Here is a 25,030-nt window from a genome sequence, read left to right as displayed (position 1 = left end):
TTAGTGGGACTCTTTTGTATATATTATGTACAATATCATTCTTAATAATATATAATGAACATTACAGCAAATCTCTTTATGGTACCAGAGCTCTCTCTATCAATTGAATAGAGTTTGATCCTTTGCCCACCTACTTAGTCTCCATTACAACTACAATGGAAAATCAAACACCACTAAATACAACAATACCTCCCCAAACCATTTCTGCAGAACCTACTCTTGTGTCAACAACTCCACAAATGACGACTCAAGGTGATTCATTTTCTAACGGTGGAAATCTAATATCTCTTAATGCCTCTTCCCAGATTCCATTCAAACTTGCAAAGGATGGGGTAAATTATGCTTCTTGGAAGTCGCAAATGACCAATCTTCTCTTCGGTTATGGACTTCTTGGCTTCGTTGATGGAACACATCCATGCCCGCTGCCAACCGATCCAGAATATATTTATTGGACTCGTCAAGATCGTCTTGTGCTCCTCAGCATCCAGGCCACGGTTAATAGCACAATCAGCCCGACGATCAACAATTGCACCACTTCTGCTGATGCTTGGAACTAATTGGAAACGAGTTTTGCTAATCGTTCCAATACAAGGATGCTCTCTATTATGTCATCCCTCATGACAAACAAAAAAGAAGGGAAGACCGTTGCTGCCTATATGAGCAGGGTAAAGAGCCTCGTTGACGACTTAGCTCTTATTGGACACCCTCTAAATGACTCTCAAGTCATGTCCTATGCCTTAAATGGTCTGGGTGACGAGTTTAAAGAACTCACTGCAGCCGTTCGTGTTTGCGACACTCCACTCTCGTTTGAGGACCTCTATGATAAATTACTCGACGAGGAACTGATTCGTAATAATGGAGAATTAAAGGACGAAGAAGTACAAATCACTGCACAATTCACTCAAAAACAGGCTATGTATAAAAATCGTGGTACTCGCGGAGGACATCGTGGTGGTAACAATAGCTCATCACACAACTCACATAACACTCCCAGCCACATGCATTTTAATCGCCAACAACAACCTTCTTCTGGACGAGGTATACGCTCATCAAATTTTCAACCACATTTTTCCTCATGGAATTCAAACTCTTATCAGGGAAATCAAAGCCAACATCGCATTGTTTGTCAACTCTGTGATAAACCGGGACACAGTGCAAAAACTTGTTACTCTCATGGACAACCATCTTCTCAGTTATCTCGACCGCATGCAAATCTAGCTGAACGAGACACAACCCATAACAATAAGAATTGGGTGCTCGATTCAGGTGCCACGCACCATATCACTTCTGATCTCCAGAATCTCTCGATGCACTCAAACTATGTTGGAAATGAAGACGTGGTTGTCGGCAATGGTAATGAAATTCCTATCTCTCATATTGGTTCTGGTTCAATTAATTCTCATGGTTCCTCTTTTGCATTAAACAATGTTCTGTGTGCTCCATTAATAAAGAAGAACTTGATATCTGTTTCCCAATTTTGCAAACAAAATAATGTTTCCATTGAATTTTTTGCTAACTATTTTCTTGTGAAGGATTTGAATACGAGGGCATCCTTGGCGAAAGGCCGGAGTAGACATAACTTGTACGAATGGTCATCTTCAAAAACGAGTCCATCCACCCTCAGTCCTTCTACCTCTATTGCTCTTTCCTCTCAGTTATGGCACCAACGTCTTGGTCATCCCTCTCGTTCCATCCAAAAAAGGATTCTAACAAATAATAAAATTCCCTCTTCTGTGCTTTCTTCTGATAAAGTGTGTGACTCTTGTATGTGTAACAAAAGTCATAAACTATCTTTCAAAAGTTCTTCAATTAGCTGTAATGCACCATTTCAAATTATTTATTCAGATGTTTGGGGACCTTCTCCAGTGATCTCTTTTGGCAATTACCGATACTATGTTATTTTTATTGATTATTTCACTAAATACACATGGTTTTATCCTCTAAAGTCCAAATCCGATGTATTTAGTGTTTTTGAAAAATTCAGCAAGTTGATTGAAAATTTCTTTCACTCCAAAATTAAAACCATATACAAAGATGGTGGTGGTGAGTACAAAGCTCTTGCTCACCTTTTATCTACACAAGGTATCCAACATCTCACATCTCCACCTTATACACCTGAGCATGTTGGCTCCGCTGAACGGAAACATCGTCATATAGTGGAAACCGGCCTCACGCTACTCCACAATGCTGCCATACCCTTACGATTCTGGTCTCGTGCTTTCCAAAATGCCATTTATCTTATCAATCGTATGCCTACACCCGTACTCAACTACGATACACCTTACCAAAAATTATTTGGTCACATACCAAAATATACTTCACTTCGAGTTTTTGGCTGCCTTTGTTATCCATGGCTTCGACCATACAACAGCCACAAACTTGAACCCCGCTCCCGTCCATGTGTGTATCTTGGTTTTTCTCTTTCTCACCACTCATTTCTTTGTTTTGATATTAAGTCGAATCGGCTCTTCATCTCTCGACATGTTGTCTTCTTTGAGCACGTCTTTCCTTACAAAGATAAATCATATCCTGACTTATATATCTCAAGCCACAGTTTTTCCAAATACCTATCTACCTTTACAGACAAGAATGTCGACAAAGCAACAGCACCCCCATGTGACCCTTCGGATTCTGTCATTCCACCCTCTCATGAACCATACTTGCTCCCTACACCATCTCGAAGATGTTCTTCTCAACAAGTTGTCTCTACTTCGTCTTCTCCCACGGCTGCTCATCGATCATCTCCACCACAGGTAACTAGTTCTCCACCCTCACCCATAAGTTCTCTTAATCCCACCCCTACTACTGCAACTCATACCCCAGGTGAATGTACCACCAGCTACTCTACCCCATGCCAAAATATTACCATCTCGGATCAGCCCACTGCACCAAATAATTCCCCTCCCCCTCCACCAATTCAACCATCCCCCATAATCACTCGTGCCAAAAATAATATTCACAAACCAAAAAACATTTCTCTCTTCATACAACTACGATTCCGTCTCTACTCGAAACAGAACCAACCTCATTTACCCAAGCGAACTCACACTCTCATTGGCGTGAAGCCATGAGCGAAGAGTTTCTAGCCCTTACAAAAAATAAAACTTGGACCCTTGTACCCTCCTCCCCTACACAGAACATTGTTGGATGTAAATGGGTCTATAGAATTAAAAGAAATCCGGATGGTTCTATTGCTCGCTACAAAGCCCGTCTTGTGGCTAAGGGATTTCACCAAAGACCTGGTATTGATTTTACCGAAACTTTCAGTCCAGTTGTTAAACCAGCTACTATTCACCTTGTTCTTACTATTGGTGTGACTCGTGGGTGGATTTTGAAACAATTGGATGTTAATAATGCTTTCTTGCAAGGTACTCTTTCTGAATCTGTTTATATGCAGCAACCTCAAGGCTTCATCAACTCTCACTATCCTTCACATGTATGTAAACTGCATAAAGCCATATATGGTCTTCGTCAAGCTCCTCGGGCATGGTACAATGAGCTTCGCTCTTTTCTTCTTGATTATGGTTTCGCAAACTCAAAGAGTGTTACTTCTCTCTTTATTTATACTACGGGGGCGAGAATCATGTACTTGCTTGTGTACGTGGATGATATAGTTATCACCGGCAATCATCCATCTACAATTTCTACCTTCACTACTCGGCTCTCTAATCGGTTTTCTCTTAAGGATCTCGGGAATCTCAGCTATTTCTTAGGAGTTGAAACATCTCGAACCTCCCGGGGCATGTTCCTATCTCAACAAAAATATATTAGTGATCTTCTTAGACGCACTAATATGCATGAAGCCAAAGAAGTCCACACTTCATTGTCTCCTTCTGAGACCTCAAACTTGACGACAGCTCCTCTAGCCATGATCCAAAAGAGTATCGCCAAGTGCTTGGTTCACTTCAATACCTCTCTCTTACCAGACCGGATGTTAGTTATGCAGTCAATAAGCTAGCTCAATTTATGCATCGACCAACCGAGAATCATTGGCTTGCGGTTAAACGAGTTCTTCGATATCTAAAGGGCACGTCCCATTATGGTTTTTTCATTGCTGCCAGCTCTCCTCTAGCACTTCATGCTTTTGCCGATGCAGACTGGGCTGGTGATGCCGACACCCGACACTCAACATCAGCCTATGTTGTCTTCCTCGGCTCAAATCCCATTAGTTGGAGCTCCAAGAAACAATCGACCATTGCACGGTCATCCACCAAGGCAGAATATCGTGCCATAGTTGCTGCCACTGCCGAAGTAATGTGGATCACGAATTTAATTCGTCAACTATCTCTCTCCTTACAAGCTGCTCCAACAATTTATTGTGATAACATTGGAGCTACTTACTTATGCTCCAATCCTGTTTTCCATTCACGAATGAAGCACATTTCAATCGACTTTCATTTTGTACGTGATCAAGTTTCTCAAAAAAGGCTTCGCATCTCCCATGTTCATACAACAGACCAGCTTGCGGCTCCCTTACAAAACCTCTTTCTCGGAAGTTGTTTCTAATTCATCGGTCCAAGCTTAGTGTCCTTCCCGGACCCTTGCGCTTGCGGGGGCATGATAGAGCACAAAATCAAGAACATAATATTCCTTGATAGAGCATAATCAGTAATGACATAATTCTCTCCCCATTACAGTAATTACATTGATTTAGTTTCCTATTGTACAAACTAGATTAGTGGGACTCTTTTGTATATATTATGTACAATATCATTCTTAATAATAATAATATATAATGAACATTACAGCAAATCTCTTTAATAAGCATATGATGGAGATGAGAAATAGCCCTCAAAATACCCCACAAAAGTAATCAATTTTTTATAACAAATTGTGAAGCATTCATCTCACCGAAAACAATAACAAGTTCAATTAATTTCATGTTACATGTCATAATAATACAGAGGAAACAACAACCGTAAAATCCGTATAAACATATTGATGACAATACCTAATAATGGCTTTTGAACTATAATTTACATATTATCACCATTAATTTTTTTTAACTAATGTAAACATAATGGTCCACACAGATGCGTTAGCCACGTACAGACAAGAGGTGATGGTGCTGTACAAATTGGCAGATCATGTGATTGTGTTTTGTGGTTTATATGAAAGTTTTGAACTCCAAATAGTACACGTTGGATATATTAATTGACTGGAGAAATTTATTCTGACATTATGATACGAACCCCGTAGAACTTGTTACGGGACCCAATAATCTTATGCGGAAGCAAGAACGGAACGTCCAAAAAATAAAGGATTCCATTGGCGGAATTCGGAATATTGACCCCGTAGCTATAGAGAGCTAGACATCAATATTATCAAGGTGGAAGTATTGACCCCGTGATTATAATGAATCAGAAACCAATACTATATTGCTAAGAATAATTCACAAGAATCCACTCGCAAAATATCCCGAAGAGTTGTTGAAGAACAACGAAGGAGAATTTTAATCTCTCAAAATAATACTTAAAAATGTCCAAATAATAATGACCTAAAACAACCTATTTATAAGTGTCAAAGAGACATAATCTAACAAGGAAAATAAATCATAACTTATCTATTATAAGGAAATAACGAAATAAACTAAATCTAGTCCAAATCGGACTCTATATAACAAGAAATAAATTGTCCAATAATAAAATACGAAAATTAATAATAATCATCTTTTCCATGTCACGTCTTCTTCGTCTGGATGACTAGACGGGCTCAAGTCCTTGAGCTCGGCTTGCTTCACAATCTGGCCCGAATAATTCGCTCCAATTAAGCTCAGCTGGGATCGAACTAGACTTCGTCAATTCTTCCTTTTGGAGCTTGTGTTCTACTAAGTTAAGCATGGCTGCTTCAATGCGCTTGGCCCGAGCTCGGGTAATTGGTCCTCTTGGTACATGCAGCTCGTCCAAGTCACCAACTCCTTCATCCAGCTCGGCACTACCTCGCGTAATTGGATGGATCGTATCATCCTCCCCCTCTTGAAAATGATTCGTCCTCGAATCTGAACCTATAGGTCAGAAACATTAAATGTCGAACTAACTTGAGACTCACTTGGAAGGTCGATCTTATAGGCATTATCGTTAATCTTCTCCAGCACTTGGAAAGGTCCATCTCCTCGTGGCTTAAGTTTTGAACTCCGCTCATTGGGAAACCTTTCCTTTCGAAAATGAACCCAAACCCAATCTCCTTGCTGAAAGGTAAGGTGCTTTCGCCTCTTATTAGCTCGGTTCGCAACTTGGTCATTCTTTTTCACAATGTGCTCGCGTGCTTCTTCATGGATTTTCTTCACTAACTCAGCCTTACGGTTCCCATCTAGACTAGAAATCTCATTAACAGGTAAAGGCAACAAATCCAAAGGAGTTAGCAGATTATTACCATAAACAATCTCAAAAGGTGAAAACTTTGTAGAAGAATGCACAGATCTATTATACGCGAACTCAATAAAATGAATACATTCCTCCCATGACTTCAGGTTTCTTTTAAGAACAGCTCGCAATAACATACCTAAAGTTCGATTAACTACATCGGTTTGACCATCGGTTTGTGGATGACAAGTAGTAGAAAAGAGTAAAGTCGTACCTAACTTACCCCACAAAACACGCCAAAAATGACTAAGGAATTTAACATCCCTATCACTAACAATAGTACGAGGTACCCCATGTGTTAGGTGCTAAATACCAACACGCAAGTGCACGTATCGCAAACAAGTAGTAAAGTGGACTCGTGAGAGTCCGATGTCGATCCCACAGGGAATACGCAAATTACCTAATCCTAAGTACCAAATTTTAACAATTATAATTTTATCCAGCCTACGCAGGGTTGTCAAATTAATTAACTAAATAAATTAAACTAATTAAGAAAGCAATTAAACACGAGAAAATATCAATATAAAACGGATCTAGGATTTTATCTTCCCCCTATGCGATAATTCTTCACCCAATTAATCTCCTATCATGCAAGTTACGATTCCCGATTATTAACCCTTGACACGAAATTACTCATAACCAGCTATCGCGTGTATTATAAGTCTATTATTCATAAAAGATTAACTATATGTCTATGCAAAGCTAGTATGAATAAAGCATTAAATAACAAGTCTCGAAAACGGCTACCTAAGGTATTATCTGTATGTCTACGATAATACATGCAATCAACACACACATTCGGTGAAAACTACTCGAAGGCTCTTCTATCCCTGTTCTAATTATTAAAACAATCTGTCAATCAATTCTAACAATAACACATAGCAACATAAATTAGCTATGTTCATGCGCTAAATAAGATCAAAATAGAAGAAATAATCGAAGAATTAAACTTGCATAAAAGTAGAAAAATAGGTTCGAATCACCACATAGGGTTCTAACAAAACCCTAGAATAAAAACTTAGCTACTCATGTTCTTAGCGAAAAGCATAATAAAAATACGAAAAAACATAAAAGCTATGAATAAAAATAAAAGAGGAGAACTATGATGAAGATTCGTCAAGTCTTCGTCTTCGTTCTTGTGCTTCTTGATCGCGTGTAGAAAGATGAAAGATAAAAGATAAAAGATAAAAGATAAAAGATAAAAGATGGATTCCTAATTGTGTGCTTTTTGGCCTTTAAATAGGGTGCAAAAATATAAAAGGGCGGTTTCCTTGGTAATTAAAATTCCTTCACTGCGCCACTTCGTTCATCCGGACGGCCGTGCGAGAATTCCTTCTTAAATCCGGACGGCCGTCCGGTCTTTAATTCCTCAGAGTTCTGATTTTTTCACTTTTGGCCCACTTTTTCTCCGAATTTGCAGTTTTCACCCCATAAGTTGCCAATTCTTCAATTTGCACCTAAAACACAAATAATACCCATTTTAAGCACCAATTGTCGTAAAAACACATCCAAAGTCCCAATTAGAAGGTATGATTAAGTGTAAAAATATACACTTAACACCATGCAATCGCACTACTTCGCTAAAGAATAAATTTGATACATGCGTAGAATCATCAGTTTTATGACATGGAATGAAGTGTGCCATTTTAGAAAAACGATCTACCACAACAAAAATAGCATCTCGACCTCTACTAGACCTCGGCAACCCTAAAACAAAATCCATCGATACATCGGTCCAAGGGTGAGTAGGAACAGGTAATGGCATATATAATCCATGTGGTTTAACCCTAGATTTAGCTCGCCTACATGTTAGACACTTCGAACAAATCCTCTCAACATCTCGCTTCATACGCGGCCAAAAGAAATGTTCTTTTAAAATATCTAATAATGTTTTAGAAACACCAAAATGTCCCATTAAACCACCTCCATGTGATTCTCGCACAAGTAATTCACGAAGCGAACAATTAGGCATGCAAAGTTTGTTTTCCCTAAACAAATAATCATCATGCTTGTAGAATTTTTCAAAAGTTCCTTTTTGACATGCTGCAAATATAGTAGCAAAATCATGATCGTTCACGTACAGCTCCTTAACACTCTCAAAACCTAAGAATTTAGAACTAAGGGTCGACACGAGAACATACCTGCGAGATAGTGCATCAGCTACGACATTATCTTTACCTTGTTTGTACTGTATCACAAAAGGAAACATCTCGATAAACTCCACGCACCGAGCATGTCTTCGGTTCAGCTTGCCTTGGCCCTTAAGATGTTTTAGTGATTCGTGATCTGTGTGTATAACAAATTCCTTAGACCACAAGTAATGTTGCCAAGTCTCCAAAGCTCGCACCAACGCGTAGAGCTCTTTGTCATAGGTCGAGTATTTCAAGGTTGCGCCATTGAGCTTCTCGCTGAAATAAGCGATAGGTCGCTTGTCTTGCATAAGCACTGCACCAATACCAATTCCAGAAGCATCACATTCGATTTCAAAAGTTTTAGAAAAGTCTGGTAAAAGTAATAAAGGAGCGGAACTTAGCTTATCTTTCAAAGTGTGAAATGCATTCTCTTGCGCCTCGCCCCACTTGAAGCCAACCTCCTTCTTGATCACCTCGGTCAAAGGTGCTGCAATTGTGCTGAAGTTCGGTACAAATCTCCTATAGAATCCCGCTAGGCCATGGAAGCTTCGCACCTCGGATGCGTTCTTGGGTGTTGGCCATTCACGAATTGCTTTAACATTTTCCTCATCCACTTCAACGCCCCTAGAACTCACAACAAAACCAAGGAAAACTATCCTATCTAGGCAGAAATCACATTTCTTTAAATTAGCATATAATTGTTCTCGCCGTAAGGACTCTAAGACACACCTCAAATGCTCAACATGATCATGCAAATTATTGCTATATACTAAGATATCATCAAAGTAAACGACAACAAATTTTCCTATGTAAGATCGCAGAACATGATTCATAAGTCGCATAAACGTACTTGGTGCATTAGTTAAACCAAAGGGCATCACTAACCATTCATACAATCCGTGCTTAGTTTTAAATGCAGTTTTCCACTCATCTCCCTCTTTCATGCGAATTTGGTGATAACCACTTTTCAAATCAATTTTAGAGAAGATAATGGAACCATGTGGTTCATCTAACATGTCATCTAATCGAGGAATGGGGTGTCGATACTTTACCGTAATTTTGTTGATGGCTCGACAATCAACACACATTCTCCAACTCCCATCCTTCTTTGGTACTAGTAAAACCGGCACTGCACAAGGACTCATGCTTTCTCGAACATGTCCTTTAGCTAACAGGTCGTCCACTTGCCGTTGTAACTCCTTCATCTCCTCGGGACTACTTCGGTAAGCTGGTCTATTTGGAATTTGGGACCCTGGAATAAAATCAATTTGGTGCTCGATCCCTCGAATTGGTGGCAACCCCGTTGGCATCTCGTCCGGAAAGACATCATCAAACTCCTGCAAAAGAGAAATAACAATACTAGGCAAAGAAGAATTAAGGTTAGCCTTAGAAAAATAGGACTCCCTAAACACTAACAACATCATTGTTCTTTCACCCTTACATGCACTCTTAATCTCTCTTTCTTTTGCATAAACACTCACTTTTCTCTCATCTCTCTTTATTAAGTCTGCACTCTCTTCTTTTTCTTTTCTCACTTCCGCTAAACTCTCTTGTTTTACCTCTCCACTACTACTAACACGTTCAATCTCATTTTTTTTTGAACTTGCAGCAATGGACTTCTTGATCTGGTTTTGCTCCTCAAACACCTGACGAGGTGGTAAAGGTGCAAGTGTGATTCGCCTGCCATCCTTAGGAAAAGTGTAGCGATTTTTGTAACCATCATGGACTGTTCGTCGATCAAATTGTCAAGGTCGCCCAAGTAAGATATGACTTGCTTGCATGGGCACAACATCGCACATCACCTCATCATTGTATTGTCCAATACTAAAGGAAATCAGTACTTGTTTTGTCACTCTCAACTCGCCACTTTCATTCAGCCACTGAAGTTTGTAAGGTCTCGGATGTTTGGTGACTTGTAGCCCTAGCTTGTCTACCATTAGCTTGCTCGCTACATTCACGCAACTTCCTCCATCAATTATCAATCCACATAATCGGTTTTGAACATGGCAGCGTGTATAGAAGATGTTCTCTCGCTGTATTACATCACCATCTTCTTCAGCTTGCACGTGAAGAGTTCGAAGTACAACAAGTGTGAGTCCATCAACAGCTTGTACCACGTCACCTTCAATAGGTGTTGTTTTTGAAGTTGACTCGTCCTCCTCCTCGGACTCCAGCTCGCCATTATCCAATAAAATCATAGCACGCCTGTTAGGGCAGTCCATGGCGATATGACCTGCTCCATGACATCTATGGCATTTAATATCACGTGTTCGTTGTGGTTATGATGAATTATTACCTCTCTCAGGTGGTGCTCGGTTGATTGGATTTTCATTGGAAGGTTTCGTTGTCGATTTCTCCTCGGGTTTCGAAGTAGGATTCCATCGCGGTTTCCAGCTTGTAGTTCTCCCTCCTCGCTTAAGCTGCCTCTCAACTTTCATGGCCATATGAACGACCTCCTCAATCTCAACATAGTGCTGCAACTCCACTACATTACCGATCTCCCGGTTCAGCCAGCAAATAAATCTTGCCATCGTGGCCTCTCGATCCTCCTCAATATTGGCTCGAGTCATTGCAATCTCCATCTCCTTATGGTACTCCTCGACTGATTTAGTACCTTGCTTCAAGCTTTGCAATTTCAGATGTAAGTCTCTATAATAATGTGAGGGCACGAACCTCCTCGCTTAAGTTGCCTCTCAACTTTCATGGCCATATGAACGACATCCTCAATCTCAACGTAGTGCTGCAACTCCACTACATTAGCGATCTCCCGGTTCAGCCCGCAAATAAATCTTGCCATCGTGGCCTCTCGATCCTCCTCAATATTGGCTCGAGTCATTGCAATCTCCATCTCCTTATGGTACTCCTCGACTGATTTAGTACCTTGCTTCAAGCTTTGCAATTTCAGATGTAAGTGTCTATAATAATGTGAGGGCACGAACCTCCGTCTCATAAGTGCCTTCATAGACCCCCAATCGACAATTGATGGTTCGCCGGTTCTGCGTCTAGTCACTACCAATTGATCCCACCAAATGATAGCATAATCGGTGAACGCTACAGCTGCAAGCTTCACCTTTTTTTCCTCGGAATAATTGTGGCAATCGAAAAGGATCTCAACCTTTCTTTCCCATTCTATGTATGCCTCGGGATCACTTTTCCCTTGGAAAGACGGTATACTCAATTTGATCGAGCTGAGGTTCGATCAACTTCATCTCTTTCTCGTCCCACATTACCTCGCCTTGGTATGTCAAATCTGCCACCTCTGTTCCCTTGTCCTCTATGCCATCGTCTAGAAGTATTAGACTCTGCCTCAGATTCTTCATCGAAGAATTGTTCATCGAACTCCAATTCGTCACGTTGGCGTACAACAAGTTGACGAATAGGTGGCCGCAGTTGTGGCGCCGGTGCAGGTCTTACCCTACTCAACTCATCGATTTGATTTTGCATCCTTTGAAGGGTTATATGCAGACGTTGGAAGTGCTGCTCCGTGGTTTCGTCCGTTTCATCACCACTCTCATTCCTTGACATGATGTTCGAACTGCAAAATATTGTTAAAGAAAAAAAAAGATTTTCCTCACCACTCCCACACGTGTATCACTCAATATGATGTTCACTCAATGCACTCGTGTTTCACACAATTAGGATTTTACCCTCTTTTGATCTCACACTCTCTTGCCTTTTTCCACTCGTAAACTCCCTTCGAAGTTCTAAAGAAACTAATCGAGAAAATATTAAGTGGATTTTCGTTTTTTTATTCAAAGCTAAATAGTATTTTATCAATTCAGAAATTATGTGTAGGCAAATAAAAGGAATTTCGAATTTAATGGTAAAAGGAAACAAAAGGAATAAGAAACAAAGAAACAACGTGGAATTCAATTAGGAGAAAGGTAGACAGGGAAACAAGATATTCAAGGAGTTGCCCAAGTCTATTAAAACTCTATTTGTGTTGCCCAAATCTATTAAAACTCCTTACAAGGAATTTTCCTTGGTTGGATTTCGAATTTTGCTTCTTTTTTTTTATTTTTCTTTTTTGTTTTTTAACTAACAAACCCTAACGTGGGCTGGAAGTAACTTTAAAGAGAAGCACAATTCGAATTCTTCTTCTTTTTTTTTTTTTTTGACGAAGACTCTAGAGAACACAATTCAAGAAAATATGAGATAGAGAAGACACAAATAATGGAAGAACGAAAACAAAACAAGGACACGAAAAAAAAGGACAGGTGAAACCTTTTCTTGAAAATTGGCTCTGGTTACCAACTGATACGAACCCCGTAGAACTTGTTATGGGACCCAATAATCTTATGCGGAAGCAAGAACGGAACGTCCAAAAAATAAAGGATTCGATCGGCGGAATTCGGAATATTGACCTCGTAGCTATAGAGAGCTAGAAACCAATATTATCAAGGTGGAAGTATTGACCCCGTGATTATAATGAATCAGAAACCAATACTATATTGCTAAGAATAATTCACAACAATCCACTCGCAAAATATCCCGAAGAGTTGTTGAAGAACAACGAAGGAGAATTTTAATATCTCAAAATAATATTTAAAAACGTCCAAATAATAATGACCTAAAATAACCTATTTATAAGTGTCAAAGAGACCTAATCTAACAAGGAAAATAAATCCTAACTTATCTATTATAAGGAAATAACGAAATAAACTAAATCTAGTCCAAATCGAACTCTAAATAACAAGAAATAAATTGTCCAATAATAAAATACGAAAATTAATAATAATCATCTTTTCCAAGTCACGTCTTCTTCGGCTGGATGACTAGACGGGCTCAAGTCCTTGAGCTCGGCTTGCTTCACAATTTGGCCCGAATAATTCGCTCCAATTAAGCTCAGCTGGGATCGAACTAGACTTCGTCAATTCTTCCATTTGGAGCTTGTGTTCTACTAAGTTAAGCATGGCTGCTTCAATGCGCTTGGCCCGAGCTCGGGTAATTGGTCATCTTGGCATATGCAGCTCGTCCAAGTCATCAACTCCTTCATCCAGCTCGGCACTACCTCGCGTAATTGGATGGATCGTATCACATTATTGTTGGAATTGATCATCAACTCATCAAAATGAAGGCCTGAGATACAAAAGGAATCTAAGGAGTGCCACACATTCGTTTCAAGATTTGATGTGCCAAACTGAAGAAGAACTTGGCACTAGTCCGTTGAACAATAACGCCAACTTGTCCGTCGGTGAATTCAGTCCATGAAAATATTGTAAACTAGTCGCAAATCATTCAGGCGTGAAAGATTCACACAGCCCGAACCAATAGCAAACACATCATCATAATTGTGCTTGGATTTTGATTTTATTCATCTTAGGGAATATGAGAATTGAGAAGAGGAATTGGGGAAATTGTACACGAATAGGGGATGATGGCTAGAAGAGGAATGAGATAAGGAAGAAGATTGTGTGGAAGAGGAAGCAAATAATGAATTGGGGTAAAATAGTTTTTTTTTTCTTTTTTTTTTTTTTAAATTTGCAATGGAAAAAAAAGACCTTCTAAATAGTATGTGCAATGGGCGTGTGTCCAATTCTAGCCATTTTGGCCTGAAAATGGGCAATGTGCCACAACTTATTGAGTTTCGGCGGGATCGGATTTTTTTATTGAGGTGGTAATCCGCAAAAACGGGCAAAGTTCAGGCGGTTTAATACTATTTACCCATAATTTTACTACGATAGCTTGCTATACCATTTGAGAAAGGACGCGGCTAGTCGCAATACTAATTTCGATAAGTGTAAGATCAAATTAAAGAAAGATCCTAAAAGATTCTATTTTATTAAGTATTAAAATGAAATGATATATATCCACAAGTTAAATTGTGTTTTGTTTGTTCATGCAAGACCAAATAACAAATAACTTGCAAACAAAAAATAAAATTAACCCCCCCCTCCCCCCAAATCCCCAACAATGACCTAAACCTAATCCATTACTAATTCCTTATTTTGTTCAACCTTCAAAAAAAAGAAAGGAAAAAAATTAAATTTGAAACCGGTTATTTTCGACATCAAGATGTCGAAAACCTATGCTTCAAATCGACATTTTAAGCATCGAACAAAAAGAATAGAAATCAACATCAATGATATGTTGAATTTTGCGAGCAAAAATCGACATTACAATGCCGGATTTGTAGCACCAAATTCGACATATCCAAATGCCGAATTTTGTGCTACAAATTCGACATTGTAATGTCGATTTTCACCAATGAAATTCGACTTTTTTTTCGGAAGCAATATCCTAGCTAAAATACATATATATACGGGTTTTTTCCACCGTAGAATCTTCCATTTTCAAAGTCTTCTCGCTCCATATTTGCCATCGTAGTAAGGTTTGTTGAGTTTTGAGGGTGTTGAATGTTTAGGTTTTGTGGGTTTATGGATGAGGAAGAAGAAGAAAGGTTTTGGTGGGTTTGGAAGATGGAGAAGATGAGAGTTTGGTCTTGTGATTTTATAATAGAGTTTTTGTAGTTTTTGAGTTTTTAATATTGCATCATTTTGATTTTTCTATTTTTTTAACAAGTAAGAATATTATAATATTTATACATTAAAAAAATTAATTTGGTCTAACACTTATTGAAATTAATTTTTTTTTTTAAATTTGTAACTATTTCTTCTAATTGTTGGTTTGAGATCTTCGGCTAGTGAACTTATTTCACTACTGCAACTTAACAATTTTGGCTTCACCTCGAAATGTGGAACATTTTTTTCTTTTCGAGATTGACTCATTAAATATGCTAAGAGCTCGAGCATACGATCAATTTTCAGCTCGACTAATTTTTCTAAAACCGGAGCATATGCGCAAGTTCGAGTCCTTACTCGTTGTGCCACCACTCGAACCTAAAATCATTTCTTTAAAATATAATTATTTTAAACCCATGTTCTTTAGTAATTCGAAAAGCCTACTTCAAAATATCATTTTTTATACTTTCCTTCTACAATCATAAACACGTGGTGATATATAGTCATATATAAGCTCCGTAGTTTTTTTTTTCTTCTAATGTATAGTAATTTTGATGATTGTTTTATTTGAAAAATCTATACATGTGATTTTTTGATTTAGGGTAAATTACAAACACCCTCCTGAGGTATGGTCAAATTACAAAAACACCCCTCTTGTTTGGTAATTTGAGGGGGGGTTTTGTAATTTGACCATACCTAGGGGGTGTTTGTAATTTACCCTTTGATTTATACTGTGGGATACAAGTTGTAACAACAAGATTGAAATTGATATTTTTTATTTAGGTGTGGATTGAGGTTTTTGTACACAATACATGATATTCGTTTTGTTAGATAACTGGTATAAATGATTCTACTACACTATATACGAGAATACTATTTTAGGTTAAAATTGTAAAAAAAAAACAAAACCGATAAATATAAAGAAAGAAGGGTAAATAGCATTTAACCTCCATGTGGTTTCACCATGTCGTAAATAGCATTTAACCCCCTTGTCATTTTTGTGACTTCTCTATGAAGTGGTTGAAGGGTTTTTCCTATTATAAAAATTGAAATTGAAAGAGGAATTTGATAGAATTGCTGATGCTTGAAGGGTTTTTCCCATTATGAAAATTGAAACTGAAAGAGGAATTTGATAGAATTGCTGATGCAGATGAATTTGATAGATGCAGATCACAAAGTTACTAATGCAAATAGGCGTGATTTATGTAATTGATGTTAATTTTGGAATGCAAACTACGCGAGATATTGATGCTGCTCAAATGTGGATTGGGCAACCCAAAAGTCTTTGACCTCGCAATAATAGAGAATGTCGAGAGGGACATTGCGACGTGTCTCGAGGTAATCGATTGATCCACTCGTTAATCCTACAAAACAATTTAAAATACTAGATGACACACTAGGATTGGCCCAGCGATTATCCTCTGACGCTCAAGTCAGAAACTATATAATATATGAGTCAATAATAATGATTAATTATCAAATTATTGTGTACCTTGTTATGTGAATTGAAACACATATTTATAGGTGGATGAGTAGATAGAACTTTTGTAAAAAACCAATGTGGGATAATGAGGTGTGGTTTATAAGTAAAAGGTGTTGATTGGGTCTTCATATTAACTTGGGCCTTTTGGGCCTAATCTCAATCAGGCACATCATTAAGCCCCCACTTGCAAGTTGGATCACGGTCCCGTGGGCATACTTGAGAGTAATATATAAATACCAACCTGTACTTGTATGGTTTTTCCTTCTTTTTGAAATCTCTTTTTCGGGAATTGTGCTAGCGAGATTCAAAGATATTTATTATGTTCCGGTCCAAAGGTCCTTTTCTTCTGATTAATTGGCCTGAGCTTCGGGTTGACGTCGAGCCGATGGATAGCTTTAGGCGGGGGAATGGATACCTTCGAGCTTCCGCCTTCCAGGCATAAACATCACTCTTTTTTTCGGAAGAAACCTATGAGCTCCGCTTCCGCCACAGACTCAAGGCTTGTTCCCACTCGGAGCAGCTTGTCTTGATTGTCCTGGACCAATTCTATGCTTTTCAACTTTTCTACGAGTCTCATGCTATCGGTCGCTGATCGGTCGAAGAACTGATGAGCTCATTTTCGACAGCCATCATCCATTTTCTCTTTAGAAGATTAGGGGTGTCATCCCCTCCCCCCACTTGCTTCTTGTTCTGAAGTTGAGGTGTCTTCAAGGTATTCGCATAACATTCCCGAGCTACGCATTGGTCACCTATGGCTTCTCCGATTCCACTAGCCGTAGAAAATTTCAACTTCATATGATATGTTGAGGGGATTGCTCTGAAGAGCTTCAAACTTGATCGCCCTAAAATGACGTTACATGTAGATGGTGCCTTGACGACCAAGAAGTTAACGGAATTTGTTGTCGGGAATGTGAATGATCCCAAAGACAAGATGAGCGAAATTTCTCCTACAACTTCGACGACGTGTCCTGTAAAACCAACTAGAGGCATTTGCACGGGTGTGAGTTTAGCATTGGCTATCCCTAGTTTTTCAAAAGCTGTAATGTCCACCGAACTACCGCCGTCTACTAAAATTTGCATTTCCAAGTAATTGGAAATTGATGCAGAAATGACCAACGCATCATTATATTCACTACGTGGCCCCTAGAGGTCAACATCGTTAAAGGCTATCTCCAAGCTTGGGTGGTGAACATGGTAAACATGTCCCGCTGGACGTTCTGATGTAGAGTAGGATCCTCGTGATGCCTGCATTGATGCGCGACAGGCGCTAGGGTGTCACCACTTGATGGTATTCCAGAAATGACCGCAGTTACTCCTTGAGTCGGAAGATTATCGGCCACAATCTTTCCGAGGATTGGGACACTTTTCTTTATGTTGAAAATGTGGTTAACCTTTGAATTTCGGGTGTCGTGGTGTATCCACAAATTCACTAAGGTGTCCCCTTCTTAATCAGTCTTTCAATTCTTGCTTGAGTTGGAAGCATTCGTCGGTAGTGTGGCCCCGGTCTCGGTGGTACTCACAATATTTATCCGATTTTTTTCCTTTGTGGATTTTCTTTCATGTATCGTGGAGGTTTGACCTAACCTTTCTCTTCTGCATACTTCCATGAGTTTTGATTTTAGGGGAGTGAACTTTGGATATGTAAGGGCGTGGTTCGAGCATCCTTCTTCTCTCCTTTTTGCCTCGTGGTGCTCTTCTTCGCGTTTCCTCTTGACGGGGAGCCCCATCTCTACGGCTTCCTCTATCCGGATATATTTCTCGGCGTGGTTTAGAAGTTCCTCCAAGGTTTGTGGAGGTCGGCCCGCAATGAACTCTCGGAAGCGAACATGCTTTAAATCGTATTGCAGTATGTCGGCTAACAGGTCGTGGTTAATATTAGGCACCTGGTGCACAGCTTTGACGAACCGTTGCACATAATCTCTGAGCGGTTCTCATTCGCGTTGTTTGAGTCTAAAGAGTTATGATCCAGTCTTGGCGTATTTCTTGTCGATGGAGTACTAGCTAAGGAAATGTTCTAATAGCTGGTTCAGGCCGTCTAGGGATCCTCTAGGCAGGCCGTTGAACCAAGTTTGTGTCTGGTCAGTCAGCATAGTTTGGAAAAGTTTGCACAAGGCGGCGTCGGTGAGGCCATAGAGATCGATATTGGCAAAGAAATTGTGTAAGTGACTTTGGGGATCTCTGGTTCCATCGAACTGGGGTGGATTAGGGATCCTAACTTCGAGTGGTAAAACTTCTTCCATAATGGCCGAAATAAAGGGGCTTATTTGGGCGGCGAACGCTCCAAAGCGAGCGGCCGTTGACCTCAAAGTTTCTCGTCAATGGCTCCTTGAGTTATGGTCATCCAAGTCCTAGCGACGCCTTCTCGTCTCAACAGGTTGGGAATATCTACTCCTAGGTTCGTTTCAAAGGGAGTTGCCATGGCGAGAGGAACGTTCGCGGTATCTATATTCTCTGGACTCGTGGAGTTGTGGAACACCCGGCCGAGAAGAACCATTTCTCTCTCGACGGCTACACGCCACCCTCCCCCTAACTTGAAGGAGCCCTTTTCCTCAGGGGGCGCGGTGATTGACCATGCACTTCATTTCACGGGGCCTGGTCCGAGGATCACATGCGTTGAGGCAACCCGCATTGAGCGTACCTTTGGGGAGCACATTCTGGTCGTTGAGTGACACTCTCTCCTCGGAGTCGTGGAGCTCCACGATAGGTGGGGTCGCATGGACGTGAGTGAAATCCGTAGGGTCGCCCCTTGACGGAGTCGGCTCTTAAAAATTGCTAACACCTTGAGCATTGATGTATTTAGCTACCGCCTTTGCCGCCTCCCAAGTCGCTTCTTTGGCCGCAGTCTTATCCATCATGGCTTGCAATTCCTCCGCCGTCATCTGAATGATCGGCGCTGAGGATCTCCCATGGTTGGTCGCTCCGGTCGTTCTCTTTCTTTGAGGCGGATCCGGGATCCCGCCGACTCCTTGATGGGGCGGACTGAGATTTCTTTGACCACCTCCTTCCGTGTCACGTGATCGAATGTGCATTCCCACAGACGACGCCAAAATGATGTTGCTCAAATGTGGATTGAGCAACCTAAGAGTCTTTGAGCTCGCAATGATAGAGAACGCCGAGATTCACTGCCACGTGTCTCGATGTAATCTATGGATCCACTCGTTAATCCTACAAAATAGTTGAATACACTGGATGAAACGTCGGGATTGGTCCGTCGATTATCCTGCGACGCTCAAGTAAGAAACTATAATAATATAAGTCAATAATAATGATTAATTGCCAAATTAGCATGTACATGTTATGTGAATTAAAACACATATTTATAGATGGATGAGTAAGTACAACTTTTGTTAAAAACCAATGTGGAACAATGAGTTATGGTTTATAAGTAAAGGGGCAATTTGCTATAGGTCCTCTTATAAGAGATTATATGTGTTAAAATCCATCTATTAAATTCTAATTTCCAGCAAATATTTTTATTTATAATTTGTCAAAAGTACCCCTATCAATATCCCTATCAATATACGGTAAAATAAATCTTCAAAATCAAATCCCCTATTTTTCTCCCTTTTATACTGCAAATCCGAAAATTAGAATTGAAAAAATCAGGAAATAGATTTCTTCCCTGTTTCTTCGAAGCCAAAATCTCTCCACAAATTCTGAACCCTTCCATAGGTTTGGGTGTCTGAGCGTTTGCAGTTTTACCAGGTCGTTTGTATTTTGCCTTCGTTCGAATTGTTGTTACCCTATTTGCCTTCGTTTGGTTTGTTGTTTACAAATTGTTTGTTGTTCGGAAACAACGGCTGGTGTTTAGGGTTTGTTGTTTGAGCGTGTGAGTGTCTGAGCGTTTGCAGTTTTACTAGGTCTGAGCATTTTTCCTTCATTTCGTTTGCCTTCGTTCGATTTGTTGTTTCCCAATTTGCCTTCGTTCTGTTTGTTGTTTACAAATTGTTTTTTTTTTCGGAATCAACGACTGGTGTTTAGGGTTTGTTGTTTGGAGTTCGTACGATGGCCAAAACACGATTAAGTCTTGGTAAGCGATGATCCTTTCTGTAAAATTTTATTTGCATGTTGGGTTTTTAATTTTGATTTTTTTTCTTTCATTATTAATTTTGTATTTTGTTCCTATTTTGATTTTGCATTTTGTTGTTTGCTATGTATTTCAAATATTTCAATAATAATTTGAGAACCCCTTTTTTTCCCCTTAACATCAAAGGAGGATGATGATTTCCAATCCCCGAAATCAGGTAAAAAAATTGAAGGGTTTGTTTATGTTACAACTTTGGTTATGTTTATTCTAAAACAAAACGTGAACTATTTGTTGTTTGCACATTTTACAATTTGTTATTTGCACATTTTATTTTTCATTTGGGTAATCAGTTAACTAAGTTGGATGTTTTGAGTTAGGTGTTTGCAATTTGTTATTAACTGTGGTTTGCACTTTAGACATGAATATTTGTCTTTTGTTATTTAAGTTTAGTGTGTCTATTGTGATGTTTACATTTTATATTTGTGGTACTTATCATGTTGGTTTTTTGCAATATGTTTTTGTATTTTGGTGTTTGCAGTCTGTTATACAATGTTTGTACATTTAAATTGTAGTTAACATTTGCATACCGTATATTTGTACGTACATTTAGATATTTTCTCATATTTTGCACGTTGATTTATTTTTGATTCGAAATGCTTGGTTATTATGGCATTGATTCGAAATGGTTGGTTATTATGGCATAAGCAGATAATGGACTCTTGTGCGTACCTTTTGGTGAAACAACAAGATGAAGAGCATTTTGCAAGCGGCGTAGACCCCACACGTATGGGGAATAGTCTGATATTCCCCAGCTTGCTTCTGGTATATATAATCTAATCTTTTTTATAAGTCTTAAACACAAAATTGGTAATCTAAGTAATATCTTATGTTTTTTCAGGGAGTTATACGAAAAATATGAAACCAACTCAAATGGTACAACACTTCATGACGGGAAAGGATGTGACCAATTTTCGTTACTTACTTTTCCCGTTAAACTCAGGTGAAGGTCCCATGAACATAATACCCCAATGGACTCTACTTGTTTATGATAGGATTAACTGCTCGTGGGAGCATTTCAACTCCTCATTGCCTAGAAGATTGGACGGAAAAGAAGATCCATTCTTGGTTGATGCCAAATAAATGAAGAGTTTCATGCAGATTGCAAATGGGAAGATGAAATTTGGTATTAAGTCAAAGGCCAAATTAGTTTCCGTTTTGGCATCACCACAACAAAAGTTTGATTCAGTTGACTGCGGGATGTTCGTCCTTTACATCGCACGACAATGTTGTCGCCAACAACCCTTAGACATTAAAGATGCACAAAATGGGGTATGCGCATTACGAAGTGACTTTGTTCATCAATTCTTAAACGATGAAGACACTGTGAACTTAGATTAGCGCATAATGATCAGATTTTAGAAACTACCTTGAACTCTTGCTATTTTGGATTTTTAGTTTGGTTGCATTTTGATACAATTATAATTTTGCAGTTGGTTAAACATCCTTGTATTATCCTATTATTTGACGTACTCTACTAATTGTTGCTATTTTGGTACCTGAACTTAGTTGACGTACTTTTCTCGTTGTTTATGTTACTTTTTTATGTTTGCAATTTCAATTTTCGCTAATTACTAAGTAGGACAGTTTAAAAAAATAAGACAATTACTAGTTTTACATGTTTGCTCCTTAAAGTATAATATTATGCGCTGTGTTTTACACATATTGTTTGCTAACTAGTGCAACGAGCGATGTAATGAACCAAACAAAGTCGGCAGTTTCACTGAACACTGTAAAAGTTTATAGTTTGTTATTTGTTTTTTGTTGTTTGCTGTTTACAACATAAAACATGGAGGTATGTATTTGTTGAATAACTTCGTGTTTGTTGTCTGTAGCAAATTTACCATTTGCTAAATTGTAAAACATGAACATAAGCTAAACAAAATTTACCATTTGCTAAATTGTTCATTTCATTATAAATGGTAAAACATCTACATAAGCTAATCAAAAATAAACAAAAAAAAAATTCAAAAATAGAAGCTTGAAAATGATAGCACAAGTTCTTAAATGAAACATAAAAAGCATAACCAAAAAGCATCACCCCTAAAGAATACATCGGATTTGTACAAGACTTTTTGTTGTGTTTACCGAGTTCTTTACATCTCCCGCATCTTATTTTCCTCTTTATCTTCTCGCCATTAGACGGTATCCTCTTCTTCTTTGGTCTACCACGTCGTGTTTTAAATTCAGGAGGGCAAACACAATACATCATACCTGAACACCAATTTTGTGGAGAACGATAAACTGCAAACAATATTGAACGAAAATTAAGTTGTAAAAACGACAATTAATAAATCGAAAATTCAAAACAACAAACATCAATTGACAACCATTTGCGTATAATTCAATTTCATGTTGATTGCATCCGACACTTTCTTCGTCGATACCAATGCATCATACCTGAACACCAATTTTATGGAGAACGATAAACTGCAAACAATATTGAACAAAAATTAAGTTGTAAAAACGACAATTAATAAATCAAAAATTCAAAACAACAAACATCAATTGACAACCCTTTGCGTATAATTCAATTTCATGTTGATTGCATTCGACACTTTCTTCACCGATACCAATACATCATACCTGAACACCAATTTTGTGCAAAACGATAAACTGCAAACAATATTGAACGAAAATTAAGTTGTAAAAACGACGATTAATAAATCGAAAATTCAAAACAACAAACATCAATTGACAAACCTTTGCGTATAATTCAATTTCATGTTGATTGCAGGCCAAAAAAAAGGATTGACTAATTATCAACACCGACTCTCGCGTTTAATTATAATACGATCGTATTGGTCTCTCGAACTCTTCATGATGATCTCATATTTCACTTGAATCGACTAAGATCTGTTTTCCAAGCGTCTTACACGATACTCTGCCTTCAATCGTGATTAGTGGGATTTGATTTCCCAACTTTACGTAAATAACTGAATCGCCTAAAATATGTTCATTCAATAAGGGTACTTATGTCTATATATTCTTTTTATTATTTAATTTATATTATTTTTTTTATGTGAAAGGACCTAGGCCTATATTCATCTAGCAACTAGGACTTCTACCTATATAAGTCCAAAATAAGGGGTGTCTAGCAAATTTCCCCATAAGTAAAATGTGTTCATTGGATCTTCATAATCAGTTAGATTAACTTGGGCCTTTTGGACCTAATCCAAATTAGGCAAATCAGATATCATTAATGACATTCATAGGGATTACTAGGAAATACCATATGAAATTTTATTAGTAAACATGATGGCATTCCTCTAAAAAAAATAATAATAAATAAATAACTTAAAAAAGCTGGCCTTCAATACCGAATTTTCTGATGAGAGATCATTTACTATGAATTATGATGAAAAATCTGCAAACAAGTATGTGGTCCAGTTCTATTTTTTCAGCTTTGTTATAATTATAATTAATGATCTTTTATGTTATCATGATACTTTTTAATTTCTCTCCTACTTCTCTTCATTATAAATACCCCGAAACCCGAATCGAATATTCACAAAGCAAATCAGTATCTCCTTCCAATATACAATTACTAAGAGTATATCGACATTAGTCGAAGTATCTATATATGGCTGCAGTTTCTCGATCACCATTGTCGCTTAATAAGGTTGGTTGTGCATTATTGATGATGATTTGCTTCTTGGTAATTATAATTACATGTCCGGCTGAGGTAGAATCAGCCGCAATCACGTGCAGCGCAGTTGTGACGAGGATCACTTCGTGCATCGGTTATGTCCAGAGAGGCGGTGCAGTGACACCTGCTTGTTGCGACAGTCTGAAATTACTGAACGACGAAGCCAAAACAACGGCTGATTTACAAGCCGCATGCAGATGCCTCACAGCGCTTATACCTAGCGTTTCGCCTAACCCTAGTTTGGTTAACAGCCTTCCAGATAAATGCGGCATCCCTTTTCCGTACAGATACACCCCATCGCTCGACTGTTCAACGTGAGTACATTAGTCGATCAACCGTATAACAAGATCAACATTTCTCTTTCATACATATATATTATTGTAAGCAAGAAATTAATGCATGGATTATGTTTTGTGGCTTTGATTTATTGCTGCAGGTTAACACGTTGATTAGTTGACGAGACTTGCAAGAAGAGAATATATCTGTGACGTGCGTGCTTATAAATAAAAGAGTGAATAAATATATACAATAAGATGTATATATGTATTTACTATCTCTATCTAATCTCGTGCTTGTAATAAATAAAAGTATGTGCCTGTTGATGTTGCTGTGCTAATTACGTCCTTGTGAAAGAAAAAAATACTACAAAATACGCCCCTATGTTTTACGTCAGTGAAAAATACAGTAAACAATATACAGACAATCCTGGGGTAAACAGCATAAAACCCCCCGTGTTAAGGAAAATCTGCGCCAAATCTCCCTGTGTTTTAATTATGAAATTTTATGGTAGTCTAGATAATACTTTTATCTTCATTTTGATATAAATCATGCATAAATATGATTTATATTGAGTGAGTTA

At 38.5% G+C, this 25,030-nt stretch overlaps 1 non-coding gene across 1 annotated transcript; it reads left to right on the top strand.

The window, feature by feature from the left end:
- Positions 1–24,031: 24,031 nt before the first annotated feature.
- Positions 24,032–24,787, top strand: LOC105973954 (uncharacterized). The gene is made up of 2 exons (XR_016030486.1): positions 24,032–24,485; positions 24,608–24,787. It is a non-coding gene; the product is annotated as an uncharacterized LOC105973954 (transcript).
- Positions 24,788–25,030: the final 243 nt, after the last annotated feature.

This window comes from Erythranthe guttata, chromosome 3 (genome assembly GCF_056151865.1).
Source record: "Erythranthe guttata isolate IM_541 chromosome 3, IM_541, whole genome shotgun sequence".
In the NCBI taxonomy this organism is placed as follows: domain Eukaryota; kingdom Viridiplantae; phylum Streptophyta; class Magnoliopsida; order Lamiales; family Phrymaceae; genus Erythranthe; species Erythranthe guttata.
This window is presented reverse-complemented; position numbering and strand designations above follow the sequence as displayed.